Raw genomic sequence first — 12,411 nt, forward strand, 5'->3', positions numbered from 1 at the left:
AAGACCAGTTACTACCACACATTGGGTTTCGGTTATCCGGCCCCTCTCGGCTTATTAATCCACTTGATCTCTGTCCAGGAGTTGCAACTAGTTTCTGGCGTTTGTAGGTAGTGCTACTTGTCTACCAGGTGGTGTCCGACGGGACGGGCTTGGGACAGACTAGGCACCGTGGCACGGTGTACCAAGTGGCACCTGGATGGTGGATTTGGGAATCCTGCACACATCGTTTGGGGCCGTACTGGAGACTTCGGCCGGAACTCCTTGCGGATGGAACTCGAATAGGCGATAAACCTGGACGAGAGACTTGTGCGGTTAGTCAGGTCGTGGCCGACTCCCTCGCCCGGCTTCCGCTTGAAGGTTGTAAAGGTACATGACGTGTACAGGTCTATAAGTGGTGAGAGCGTGTGTGAAGAAGTACACCCCTGCAGGGTCAACATTATCTATTCGAATAGCCGTTTTCCTCGGATATGGAAACTTGGAGGACTTATGTAGTACATAGACAACTTGAAGTGGATACTCTAAAATCCGCAACATAAGCGTGAGTGCTATGGATGGCCTTCTCGTAGGGAGACGGAAACGGATCCATAGTGGAGTATTGATATGGTGAATATGTGGACTCGTGTGCGTCTTCTCACCTCAAAGTAGTTTCTGATACTCGTAGTATAGGTTAGCCACCGAGTCAAAGTTGGCTTGCTACTGTTAAAACTCCACCACCCCCCTTTTGTTGATAATGTTGCATATGTAGATAGTTCTGATGTAAGACTTGCTGAGTACCTTTGTACTCACGTTTGCTTATTTATGTTTTGCAGTTGGTTACACTAGTGACTTTGACGAGTAGCTTGTATCCCAACTACGATCTTGTACCCTTGGGAGGGTCATGTTTAGTCAGGCTTGCTAGTCTTTTCCTTTTGTAGTTGTCTGTACTTAGACATGTAATGCTTCCATTCCTTGTATGCTCTGAATGATGGGTGATCAGACCCCTGTTTGCATTGAATGCTATGTGGCTCTTCTGGGCCTTTATCTATATGAGTTTGAGTTATGTTGTGATGCCATGTTGTACCGCACATACCTGCATGTCATGCGTACGTGTAACGTGTATTGCTATGTGTGGGATCTGACAACCTAGTTGTTTACCTCTGGTAGCCTCTCTTATGGGGAAATGTAGTCTTGTGCTTCCATGAGCCATAGTAGTCCGCTACAGCCCGGTTCACCGGAGTCCTGCTAGCCCAGCACCACTGCTCCGAAACACTTGACTGGCCGGCATGTGATTCACTTCGTTCTTGTGTCTGTCCCTTCGAGAAATGTCACGCGGTGACATCCGGAGTCCTGCCTAGCCTGCTACAGCCCGGGTTCCCGGAGTCCTGTTAGCCTAGTGCTACAGCCCGGATTCATACGCTGTTGACCGACATGCTCGTGGTTGATTCATGTATGCATGTCCCTGTAAGTTAGTGCCACTTTGGGTTCATGACTAGTCATGTCGGCCTGGGTTCTCTGGCATATGGATGCTAGTGACACTATCATATACGTGAGCCAAAAGGCGCAAATGGTCCCAGGCCAGGTAAGGTGGCACCCGTGGGAATACCGTGCGTGAGGCCGCAAAGTGATATGAAGTGTTACATGCTAGATCGGTGTGACTTAGGATCGGGGTCCCGACAGCATTGGTATCAGAGCCTGACTGACTATAGGATTACCAAGCCAAACTGGTCGAAGTTGAGTCTAAAAAATGCTTTAGTTATATAAGGGAATTGATTGTGGAAGGGAATGTAAGGCTCTTTTTACTCCTTTACCTCATGTCATTATTTCTGAGTCAGCCTCTTCTTTTCTATGAGGGTTAAGGACTAGGCTTCTCCTTTATCTCTCAGGATGACGTGTTACTAAACCGTAAAGTCTTAGGATTGTTGGGTTGTGTCTCCTTACAGTTCTACTACTTCCGTGTCTCCTCAGTTTGACCCAGAACCTTGCTTTTATGATGCTGATTGATTATGCTATTCCTTTGATGAATGTCTCAAAAAACCTTTTGAGCATTTACAGCCGTTATTCTGCCGAAATTGTCCTAGGATTTCAGGAATTTCCAATGCTTTTTCATTACATTCCGCATCCCTATGTCAATGCTAATTCCATCCTTGTTCCCTTGGTTTCTATGCCAGGATGCCGTCTGCTAACCGAGGTTCAGTTGCTCATAGCAAGAACCACGGAGATGGTAGGGACGAGGATCCTCCTGACCAGCCTTTGATGGCAGAGTTCTTGTTAGCGTCCGAGAGGAACAAGCGTGAGACTAACCGCTTGCTGGCACAGATTGAGCGGAACACCACACATCAGCGTAAGAAGTTAGTTTCCATCACTGACTTCATTGGTCTGAAACCACCCACCTCCCATCATTCCATTGAGCCACTCGATGCAGATGACTGGCTCCGAAGCATCACTCACAAGTTGCATTCTGCGAACATAGCTGAAGGTGACAAGGTCACCTATGCTACCTATCACCTGGAAGGTCCTGCTAGTATTTGGTGGCAGAGCTATGAGGCTATGCTTCCAGCTGGTCAGATTCCTACCTGGAGGGATTTCACCAAGGCTTTTCGTCAGCACCACATTCCTCAGGCTCTCATTGACCGCAAGAGGGAAGAGTTCTGTAGTTTTACCCAGGGTAAGCTGCCTGTTGATGCTTACAGTAGAGAGTTTGGAAGCCTCGCCCGCTATGCTACAGAAGAAGTGTCCACGGACACTAAGAAGCAGGCTTTTCCGGAAGGGTCTCAACCCTAAGTTGCGTCGTGATCTCCACCTGCATCATTGTGATACTTTCCAGGCTCTAGTGAACAAGGCCATTAATGCAGAGACAGCTCAACTCACTTACGAGGAGTCTCGTAAGCACAACCGTGATATGGGTTCTTCCTCCCGCTCTGGCTCTCAGAAGCGACGGATTTAGATTCTGAACTCAGCTCTTCCACCTGGATATGCACCAAGGCCATCCGATGTGGCGCCTCACCCAACTCAGCAACGTGCTCCACTCAGGCCTATTAGTGGACCACTTGCCAATGTAGGTCCACGTCCTACCTCAGGAACTTGCTTCGCCTGCGGAGAACCAGGACACTATGCACGTGACTGCCCTCAGTCTAGTTATACCCCACCCCAGTCTGAGAGGTCCGTTGGCCATGAAAAGCCATCAGTCAAGATGATCAGTACCAAGCCAGCCTCCATTGAACGAGCTTGTGTGCACCATGTCTCAGCTACAGAAGCTCAAGATGATCCTGACGTCGTACTTGGTACGCTTCTTGTCAATTGTCACCCAGCTTCAGTTCTGTTCGATACTGGAGCATCCCACTCCTTCATATCCGAAGGTTATGCTCGGTTGCACGACATGTCATTTTGTGATATGCCAACTCCACTAATAATCCAGACTCCCGGTTCCAAATGGCAAACCTCCAAGGTAAGCCATGGTAATGAAATCCTTGTTGACAGACTGGTATTCCTTGCTTCTTTGTATCTCTCAAGTCCTCGGATATTAACATCATCTTGGGTATGGACTGGATGACAGCTCATCATGCCAAGATAGATTGTTACACCAGATCTGTTCAACTTACACATCCATCTGGCAAAATAGTCACTGTGTCCACTAGAGTTGCAAGGCATCAACTCTATTCTCTTAATGCCAGCCCTCTTCCAGACCTTGAAGATATTCCGGTAGTCCGTGACTTTCCGGATGTCTTTCCAGAAGAACTGCCAGGTGTCCCACCTGACAGATATGTAGAGTTTGTCATAGAACTTATCCCAGGAACTGTTCCAATCTCTAGGAGACCATACAAGATGGCACCTTTGGAGTTAGCTGAGCTTAAGAAACAACTTGATGAGTCCTTGCAAAAGGGTTTCATCCGTCCCAGTTCTTCTCCTTGGGCTTGTCCTGTCCTCTTTGTTAAGAAGAAGGATGGTACGGATCGGATGGTTGTAGATTATCGTCCCGTTAATTTGGTCACGATAAAGAACAAGTATCCGCTCCCCAGGATCAACGACCTGTATGATCAGCTCGTTGGATCCTCAGTCTTTTCCAAGATGGATTTGAGGTTAGGCTACCACCAAATCAAAATCAATAACGGGGACATCCCCAAAACGGCCTTTGTCACTCGTTATGGTCAATACGAGTACACCGTAATGTCTTTCGGCCTAACCAATGCTCCAGCTACTTTCTCCCGCTTGATGAACTCGATCTTTATGGAGTACTTAGATAAGTTTGTCATGGTTTATCTCAATGATATTCTTATTTACTCGAAGAACGAGGAAGAGCATGCCGAACATCTTAGGCTTGTGTTAGAAAAACTCAGAGAGCACCACCTTTATGCCAAGTTCTCCAAGTGTGAATTTTGGTTGCCAGAAGTGACCTATCTAGGCCACGTGATCTCTGGTAAGGGTATTGCTGTCAATCCCGAGAGAGTCAAAGCCGTTCTCGATTGGACTCCACCCGAATCGGTCAAACAAGTTAGGAGTTTCCTTGGTATAGCCAGTTATTGTCGCCGCTTCATTGAAAACTTCTCCAAAGTGGCCAAACCCCTCACGGAGCTTCTCAAGAAAGATAAAAGGTTTGAGTGGAACCCACACTGTGAGCACAGTTTTCAGCAACTGAAAAGACGCCTGACTTCTGCGCCCATACTCGTGCCACCGGATTTCACTAAAGACTTTGTTATCGATTGCGACGCTTCACGTCAAGGACTAGGTTGCATTCTTATGCAGGATCGTCATGTGATTGCCTATGCATCTCGACAGTTGCATCCACATGAGGAAACTTATCCTACACATGATCTAGAGCTTGCAGCCGTAGTCTATGCACTTAAGACTTGGCGACATTACCTTCTTGGTAACCGTTGCAAAATTTACACTGACCATCAGAGTCTCAAGTATATCTTCACCCAACCGGATCTGAATCTCAGACAGAGACGTTGGTTGGAGTTGATCTCGGATTACGACTTAGGAATCACCTACACCCCAGGCAAAGCCAATGTTATGGCTGATGCTTTAAGTCGTAAATCCTATTGCAAGAACCTCATGTTGCAACAATGTCAACCACCCCTCCATGAGGAATTCTGTAAGCTTAACCTTCACATAGCTCCTCGTGGTTCCCTTTCTACCTTGGTGGCGAAACCTACCCTTACGGATCAGATCATAGAGGCTCAGAAGCATGATACGGGAATCTCCCGGATCAAGAAGAATATTTCCAAGGGAGTGGCTGGCTGTTTCTCTATGGATGAGCGAGGTGTTGTTTACTTTGGAAACCGTTTGGTGGTTCCCAAATGTCAACAGATGCAGCAACTGATCCTTAAGGAGGACCATGAATCCCCTCTCACGATTCATCCCGGTAGTACAAAGATGTATCAGGACCTACGCCAGAGGTTCTGGTGGACTAGGATGAAGAGAGAAATCTCTCAGTATATTGCCAACTATGACGTTTGTCGTCGCGTTAAGGAAGAGCATCAAAGACCTGCTGGCACCCTTCAACCTTTAGCTATTCCCGAGTGGAAATGGGACAAAGTTGGTATGGACTTCATCACCGGCTTTCCCAGGACCAAGAAAGGAAATAATGCTATCTTCGTAGTCATTGATCGTCTCTCCAAAGTGGTTCACTTCCTACCTGTTCGAGAGAGTATCACTGCTAGTCAGCTCGCTGAATTATATATCTCCCGAATAGTGTCACTCCATGGTGTTCCACTAGAGATCAATTCAGACCGTGGCAGTCTTTTCACCTCTCATTTCTGGGAAAGTTTCCAAACTACCATGGGCACCCATCTTTCCTTCAGTACCGCTTTCCACCCTCAATCAAGTGGTCAAGTGGAAAGGGTCAATCAAATTCTTGAAGACATGCTTAGAGCTTGTGTTATCTCATTTGGTATGGATTGGGAGAAATGTCTTCCCTTTGCCGAGTTTGCTTATAACAATAGCTACCAATCTAGTCTTAAGAAAGCACCCTTCGAGATTCTGTATGGACGAAGATGTCGAACACCTTTGAACTGGTCAGAAACCGGTGAAAGACAAATCTTTGGACCGGATATGATCCAGGAGGCAGAAGAGCAAGTTCGCGTCATTCGTGAGAATTTGAAAACAGCCCAATGTCATCAAAAGAGCCGGTATGACCGCCGTCATAAGGAAGTGGCTTATGAAGTTGGCGACAAGGCTTACCTTCGGGTTACCCCTTTGAAGGGTACCCATCATTTCGGTATCAAGGGCAAGTTGGCTCCTCGTTACATTGGTCCTTTTCACATTCTCGCTAAACGAGGAGAGGTTGCCTACCAGTTGGAACTACCCCCACATCTTTCTCGAGTTCATAATGTCTTCCACATCTCTCAACTCAGGCGTTGCTTCTCGGATCCCATCTGCGGAGTGGACCACGAAACGCTTGATCTCCAAGATAACCTCACTTATCAAGAGTACCCCGTTCGTATTCTGGATCAAGCAGAGCGTGTTACTTGACGTCATAACATCAAGTTTCTCAAGGTTCAGTGGTCTCATCATGCCGAGAGAGAAGCTACTTGGGAGCGAGAAGATCGTCTTCGACTTGAGTACCCCACTTTCTTTGTGCCAACTCCTGAATCTCGGGACGAGATTTTTTCAAGTGGGGGCGAGTTGTCACATCCCTAGTTCTGGTATGGTCCTAGGCTTGCTTTGTGCATCATGTTTAAATTTCAAATGAAATTGAAATGGGGATGTTGCAAACCCTAGCACCAAAGTTTTTTCCAAATAGGTTCAACTTTAAAATGGATTTTCAATGCACCCAAAATGCTATTCAAAAATGTTCATGCTCTTTGGATAATGTTGGGAACAACAACCAGAGGTGATGCACATTTTTGCTACTCATTTTGGATTTTTGAATCAATGCATAAATATTTGATTTGGAGCTGTTTAAATTATATAAATATTTTAATGGCTCCAAAAATGTTGGGAATTGGTGAGGGCCTCTAGAATATTATATCTAGATGCGACAAATATTTTCAGCATTTATGGAAGTGTTTTAACATTTCTTTTGGTTTCAAAACAAATGTCAGAAATAGAAAAAAATATAGGAAAAGAAATTTACCTGGCGCTTACCTGGTGGCCCAACAGGACCGGCCCAGCTAGGCCCAACCCACCACCGCACCTCTCTGTCGTCTTCCTCCCTGGACAGAAGGACGAGCGCATGCTCGCCGCACGCTGGCCACGCACCTCGCCAGCTCCTGCTTGCCGCTCCCCGTCGACGCCCTGGCCTTCTACGGAGATGCCACGCAAGCCCCGACCCCCTCTCACTCCCTCTCGCTCCTCCCCATCCTCTGTCTCGCTCTCCGCCCTCTGTCCCGAGCGCTGCCGTCGCCGCCGACAAACACCACCGCGGCCACTGCCTTCGCCTCGCCTCTCCGACGTGCCCTAGAGCTCCGCCTCGCTGCCTGCTACGTCCTCAACGAGCCAGGCGACCCGGGAAGCTCTACATCGACGCCACCGTCTTTGTTTCCATCGCCAGCCGCCGGAGATTCGCCTCGCCGCCCTGCTCGCTCCGACACCTCCCCGGCCCCACCGTCTTCACCGGGAGACTCGCCGTGAGCCACTGAATCGCTCCCCTCCGTCTTTTTCTTCACGCACGCGTCGTAGCCGTAGTTTTGTAGATGGCTGAAGCGCCCCACCGCCGTCCGTGTCGCCGCCGTCGCCCTGGCCACCACAGCCCGCAGCCGAGCGCGTCACCCTGCTCCCGGTAACGCCAGGAGGCCGTAGAGCCTCTCCGCTCGCTTCCCCATGCACCGCAGCCCTCGCCCGCACTTGGCCGTGCTCTGGCCGCCGCCCCGAGCTTCGCTCCGACGAGCTCCGGCCGCCCCAGCCTCTCTCACTTGCTCCTTTCGGTGCGGACGAGCGCGGGCTATGCCCCGGTGGTCTCCGCCGTCCTTTTGGTCGCCGGAACGGTGATCCCGAGCCCCTCCGCCGCGTTCGGCCTCGCCGGCGGCTAAACGCCGGTGGGGTTGACCGATCTAACCCCCCAGTTGACCTGGGGTTTGACTACCCAGGGTCAATGACAGGTGGGGCCCGACCCTGCTAAATGTTTCTGTTAGGATTAGTTTAATATCTAGTTAACACTGTTAACTAACTATGACACTGACGTGTGGACCCCACACGTCAGGTTTGACCAGTCAGCGCTGTTGACTTGCTGACGCAAGCATGATGCAGTGCTGACGCAATAAGCTATTTTCTGGATTTAAAATAAATTACGAAATTCCAGAAAATGATATAAACTTCAAAAATTCATAGAAATTCAACCGTAGCTCAGATTGAAATAAATTATATATGAAAAATCATTAGAAAAATGCAAGGAATCCATTTATGCCAGTTTCATGCGTGAAAACCCAACTTATACTTGCTGTATAAGTGAAAACGTAATAATGGCATGTTATATACTTAATTTGGGGTTTGCATATGAGCCCTTGGTTCATATGGACTTCAACCAAATTGATGCTAGATGCATTAGGGCAAATCATAGCATCTTTGAAATGTCATCTTCATGCATCATATTGTTGCATATGGTAGTTTATTGATTGCCGGCACCGTCCCCTCTCGATAGGTTCTACTCCGGAAGGTGTCCCGAGTACCTGTCTGAGCAGCAATGCTTCTTCGTGGATCTATCAGGCAAGCAACCCCCTTGAGCATTTCGATAAATCCCACTCTCTCGCTCTTGCTCCTTATACTGCATTAGGACAACAACGATTCAAACTGCTACTTTGTGCTGCGGTAGCTGAACCCATTCCTCTGCATGACCTATCATTGCCACAGTAAATAGTTGGAACCCACTAGCATGAGTAGGAGTTGCGTGAGCCTTGATGTGCCTGCTCATCCATGCTTGTTTTCTTTATGCCAGCTATGCTTAGAGTTGTGTCAGGTCTGATTCATCGGAAATGAATCGGAGTGGTGAACATGTCCTATCAATAAAGGCTAAGTGTGTGAACACGTTTTGGTAAAGGTAGCGATGAGAGGCCATGTAGGAGTACATGGTGGGTTGTCTCATTGGAACCGTCCCTAAGCACTGAGTTCTGTGTATGTTATCCAAGACCAGTTACTACCACACATTGGGTTCCGATTATCCGGCCCCTCTCGGCTTATTAATCCACTTGATCTCTGTCCAGGAGTTGCAACTAGTTTCTGGTGTTTGTAGGTAGTGCTACTTGTCTACCAGGTCGTGTCCGACGGGACGGGCTTGGGACTGACTAGGCACCGTGGCACGGTGTACCAAGTGGCACCCGGATGGTGGACTTGGGAACCATGCACACATCGTTTGGGGCCGTACTGGAGACTTCGGCCGGAACTCCTTGCAGATGGAACTCGAATAGGCGATAAACCTGGACGAGAGACTTGTGCGGTTAGTCAGGTCGTGGCCGACTCCCTCGCCCGGCTTCCGCTTGAAGGTTGTCGAGGTACATGACGTGTACAGGGCTATAAGTGGCGAGAGCGTGTGTGAAGAAGTACACCCCTGTGGGGTCAACATTATCTATTCGAATAGCCATTTTCCTCGGATATGGAAACGTGGAGGACTTATGTAGTACATAGACAACTTGAAGTGGATATCTAAAATCCGCAAGATAAGCGTGACTTCTATGGATGGCCTTCTCGTAGGGAGACAGAAACGGATCCATAGTGGAGTATTGATATGGTGAATATGTGGACTCGTGTGCGTCTTCTCACCTCAAAGTAGTTTCTGATACTCGTAGTATAGGTTAGCCACTGAGTCAAAGCTGGCTTGCTGCTGTTAAAACCCCACCACCCCCTTTTGTTGATAATGTTGCATATGTAGATAGTTCTGATGTAAGACTTGCTGAGTACCTTTGTACTCACGTTTGCTTATTTATGTTTTGCAGTTGGTTACACTACTGACTTTGACGAGTAGCTTGTATCCCAGCTACAATCTTGTACCCTTGGGAGGGTCGTGTTTAGTCAGGCTTCCTAGTCTTTTCCTTTTGTAGTTGTCTATAATCAGACATGTAATGCTTCTGTTGCTTGTATGCTCTGAATGATGGGTCATGAGACCCCTGTTTGTATTGAATGCTATGTGGCTCTTCTGGGCCTTTATCTATATGAGTTTGAGTCATGTTGTGATGCCATGTTGTACCGCACATACCTGCATGTCATGCGTACGTGTAACGTGTATTGCTATGTGTGGGATCCGACAACCTAGTTGTTTACCTCTGGTAGCCTCTCTTATGGGGAAATGTAGTCTTGTGCTTCCATGAGCCATAGTAATCCGCTACAGTCGGGTTCACCGGAGTCCTTCTAGCCCAGCACCACTGCTCCGGAACACTTGACTGGCCGACATGTGATTCACTTCGTTCCTGTGTCTGTCCCTTCAGGAAATGTCACGCGGTGACATCCGGAGTCCTGCCTAGCCTGCTACAGCCCGGGTTCCCGGAGTCCTGTTAGCCCAATGCTACAGCCCGGATTCATACGCTGTTGACCGACATGCTCGTGGTTGATTCATGTATGCCTGTCCCTGTAAGTTAGTGCCACTTTGGGTTCACGACTAGTCATGTCGGCCTGGGTTCTCTATCATATGGATGCTAGCGACACTATCATATACGTGAGCCAAAAGGCGCAAACGGTCCTGGGCCAGGTAAGGTGGCACCCGTGGGAATACCGTGCATGAGGCCGCAAAGTGATATGAAGTGTTACATGCTAGATCGGTGTGACTTAGGATCGGGGTCCAAAGATGTTATCACTCGGAAAGAAGTTATCACTCCGACTCTGAATGTACTCAAGATGAAGGTGTTGCCGGACTAGCACTTGTGACAACCAACTCCTACGACATATTTGACTCACCAAATGAAGGAATTGGGAGATGCTTCATGCCTAAAGGTCCAAAGGTAACACACCTCGAGTATGTTGATTTGAATAGTAATGAAGATGACTTGCTAGGAGATGATGATTTACTTGTTGACAACTCTAGTTATGAAAACTGTGATGAGCTTGCTATTAATCATGATAATCCAGATAAAACGAATGACGGTGATAATAAGGAGATTGAGCGTCTAACTAAAGAACTAAACACTCTTAAGTTAGCTCATGAAACTACCTTGGAAGATCATCAAGAACTTTTAAAGGCTCATGAAAAGCTCAACCTTGAGCAAGAACATGAGTTTTTAAAGGCAATTAATGATGATCTTCACAAGAAAAGTTCTTCTTATATTGCCAAGCGTTTACTCTTGTCTACTTACATGCCACAAGCTAAATCTAGCAACAAAAACAAGAAAGATTCTTCATCTAGTAGTAACAACAATCATGCTAAATCCAATGTTGTTGCTTCTAGTAGCTCTCTTGATTCCACTAATGATTCTCTTAGCCAAGTTACACTTGAGCAAGAAAATAGCTTATTGAAGGGAATTATAGAGAAAGGTGTTTAAAAGAGCCTTGCCGGAAGTAAGCAATTTGAGGAAATTGTATGCAAGCAAGGAAGACACCGGAAGAATCAAGGTGTTGGTTTTGAATGAAAGTTCAATGCCAATGGATTTGAGTGGGAAGAATATCAATACCCCAAGACGAAGTTTGTTCCTCAACAAGAGAAGTATGATCCTACTTCTTTCAAAGGAACACAATCTCAAGATGAGCTTCCACCACAAGACCACAAGCAAAAAGGCAAGGACAAGCTTCAAGAGGAGATTGATGCATTCGAGGAAGCACCCAAAGCCTTGGTCAAATGGATTCGCAAGACTACATCAAGTTCTACTTCAAGTACGACTACAACCCCAAGGATTCCCATCAAAATGGTGTGGATCCCAAAGAACAAGAACTAGAGAGTTCTTGAGGGTGACTCCGCCAACCTACTTCACTCTTATCATGTTGGCAAGGACAAGTGCAAACAACTTTCATATTTTGCACTAGTTCAAGGAGTCACAAACCCACTTGTTGGTAAGACAAGGGACAAGGTAACCTAATGCTTCCATGGACATCATCTTGTGTACACATCACTCTATGTCAATGGATATCCTTGTTTGTTCCTTGTGGGACTAACCCATGTAGGTATTGAAAGTGCAACTCACTCCAAAGGATTGCTCCGATCTACATCAACATTGAGCATCCACATGTTCAAAACCTACATGAAGTCATCATCGACAAAACCCAAGGTTAGTTGATCCCTCTTAGGGGGGAATATCACATCTAGGGGGAGCTTTACTCTAATCAATTGAGTTAAAGCAACTCTAATGGTGTGAGTACAACAATGCTCTATGTAAAAGTGGTAACCCCACTTGTGCTTAAACGATGAGTGTGACCTATGATCAAATGTTCTCATTTGACTCCTAAGTCAATATACTCATATATAGATGACCTAGTCATCGCCAATGGCTTGATAGATGCTAGAGTGTCTGTTCATGCTTCTCACATATTTCATTTGTCATTTTAATTGTGTGAGCATGTTGAATGCATATTTTTCTC

This window comes from Triticum urartu, chromosome 6A (genome assembly GCF_056163025.1).
Source record: "Triticum urartu cultivar PI428250 chromosome 6A, HENAU_Tu73, whole genome shotgun sequence".
NCBI classification, from domain to species: Eukaryota; Viridiplantae; Streptophyta; class Magnoliopsida; order Poales; family Poaceae; genus Triticum; species Triticum urartu.